The sequence below is a fragment of the Lytechinus variegatus genome, chromosome 15, assembly GCF_018143015.1.
Source record: "Lytechinus variegatus isolate NC3 chromosome 15, Lvar_3.0, whole genome shotgun sequence".
Lineage (NCBI taxonomy): Eukaryota > Metazoa > Echinodermata > Echinoidea > Temnopleuroida > Toxopneustidae > Lytechinus > Lytechinus variegatus.
Window position 1 is genome coordinate 33045830 of NC_054754.1, and position 2500 is coordinate 33048329.

General features: G+C 69.1%; 1 non-coding gene across 1 annotated transcript in view; it reads left to right on the plus strand.

The window, feature by feature from the left end:
• Positions 1-2459: 2459 nt before the first annotated feature.
• The window catches only part of LOC121429363, a 1816-nt gene continuing 1775 nt past the window's right edge, over positions 2460-2500 (plus strand). Inside the window, exon 1 of the ribosomal RNA XR_005971914.1 lies at positions 2460-2500. This exon is cut by the window's right edge and continues 1775 nt beyond it. This is a non-coding gene — a ribosomal RNA (small subunit ribosomal RNA).

A 2500-nucleotide genomic window follows, 5' to 3' on the forward strand; every position in this document is an offset into this window, starting at 1 on the left:
AGGGCAGGCATCCGGTCGTCAACTCCGAAGTCTGCTGGGGCTCTTGAGCGACAGCCAGCCCAACACCAGTCGGCCAGGCCCCGGGGGTCGAGGCAAGGCAGCCGCTCGTCAACTCCGACGTTTCCAGGGGCCTCTGAGCGACACCCAGCCCAACACCAGTCGGCCAGGCCCCGGGGGTCGAGGCAAGGCAGCCGCTCGTCAACTCCGACGTTTCCAGGGGCCTCTGAGCGAGACACAGCCCACGACCAGACGGCCAGGCCCCCGGAGGCAGGTCCATGGAATCGGACTCTGTCTGCCGGGGGCTTTTTTTATTTGTCTATTTTTCACCCCTTCATTTTCTATTTCGACAGGAGACAGGATGTCCATGCCAAGCCGACACTCCCGCTTAACCCACCCTGGAGTTTGCAGGCGATTCCGACCGGCGGATCTCGACGCAGCGGGCCGACAGCGCCCCGCCTGCCGAGCCCGGTCTCCCGCCCGCCATCCCTGGAGTTTGCAGGCGATTCCGACCGGCGGATCTCGACGCAGCGGGCCGACAGCGCCCCGCCTGCCGAGCCCGGTCTGCCGCCCGCCCACCCTGGAGTTTGCAGGCGAATCTGACCGGCCGATCTCGAGGCAGCGGGGGAAGGGGCCGGGGGTCCGCCCGGCGGAGCGTTTTCCCCGAGAACGGGGTCGTCCGGGGGCGGAGGGTCCCCGGCGTGGGCACCATCGGATCCGCCGTCCTCGGTTTGCCCGGGGCGGGCCGGGCCCTCCGCCGCCGCGCCGTCGGGTCGTCCGGCGTCGCCCTCGATGGCGAATTTCCCATTGACTCGCGTGTTGTACGCGGTGTGTCTGGGGAGGGGTCTTTCGACCTGCGGCCAGGGGGTCTAGCGGGGACGCAGGGTCCTCGGCGTGGGCGCCATCGGACTCGGCGTCCCCGGTTTGCCCAAGGTGGGCCGGGTGCCGGGGCGGCCGGGGCCCGTCCTCGGATTTTCCACGGGCGGGTCCGGCAGGCAGCGGCACCCCCCTCGACCGGGCGGCTGGGCTCGGCCGAATCGGAGCCGGGCGTCCGCTGGGGGGACTTTTTGCCGCGGGGGCGGGGTCGTCCGGGGGCGCAGGGTCCCCGGCGTGGGCGCCATCGGACTCGCCGTCCGGGGTTTGCCCGAGGTGGGCCGGGTGCCGGGGCGGCCGGGGCCCGTCCTTCGATCTTTCACGGGCGGGTTCGGCAGGCAGCGGCAGCCTCCTCGACCGGGCGGCTGGGCTCGGCGGGGAAGGAGCCGAGGGGTCCGGCTGCCCGATTTTTTCCAGCGGGGACGGGGTCGTCGGGGGGCGCGGGGTCCCCGAGGCGGGCACCGTCGGACGCGGCGTCCGGGGTTCGCCCACGGCCGGGCGGGCCACCCGCCGCCGGGCCGGGGTTCGGCCGCTGCGAGGCCTTCTCGTCCGTTGTCCGCCTCGAATCGGGGTAAAATTCCCATTGACTTGCGTGTTGTAAGGGGCTTTTTGGGGGAGGGGTGTTGGACCTCCGGAGACATATATAGGGAAGGGGTGTTTCTTGGAAATCCGGCTGCTTTTTGCCCTTCAGCGCGATTCGGACGCCCTCCGCCGGAGACGGGCGAGGGGAAGGCCCCTCCGGCCGGCGAAAAGGCCGTCGTCGGGAAAAAAAACGGTTTTTTGGGCCAACTTCCGGTTTGAAATTTTGTACAGCGGGGTGAATGGAAAAAGGAACTGGCGCACGATTTGGAGGGTCGAAAATCCCCATTGAAACGCGTGTTGTAGCGTCGTTTTAGGGGGAGGGGTGTCAGACCACCCGCAGGATATATGAGGGGGTGGTCTCGAGCGATCGAGCACTCTCGTGACAAACACACGTAGTACTACGTTATAGGCATGAGGCCCTCGCACCGGCTCGCAAGAAGAACCCCGGTCGTCCACGGAACCCGGGAGGTCCTTGCGGCCAGGCGAGGCGAGGTTGGCACGGAACGAGAGAGGTGGCTGGGGAAGAGGGCCGCGCCCCATAGCCGCAACGTACGTCCCCCGCGCCCGCCGGCCGGGGGAAGTCGGTTGGTAGAGAACGCCGGAGAGACCGACGGCCCGCGCGGTCCGGCCAGGAAGCACGGGAAAGCAACGCACGAGAGGGAACAGAGGGAGCCCGGTCGCCCGCGCCTCGCGGACACGCCCTTCTCTGCCGTGGACTGGAGCTTGGTGCCTCGTGGGGTCTGCTGCTCGCCTCGATCTTCGGACCGGCCGAGCCCCCTGTGAGCCCATGATTCTGGCGAAACGGGTGAAGGCACCGTCCCGACGCCCGCCGGGCGAGCACGTCGGCAACCCCCTGCCCCGCTCCCCTGCACGCACCCCCGTCGCCCGCCCGGCCGGGCCCGTGCCGCCGTCGAGAGGGAAAGGTTATTACGAATTCGGGCGGCTCGCGCGAGCCCTGCCCGAGCTGCCATCGATCGGTCGTCCTCCCCGGGACCCCGGCGGGCAGCTACCTGGTTGATCCTGCCAGTAGTCATATGCTTGTCTCAAA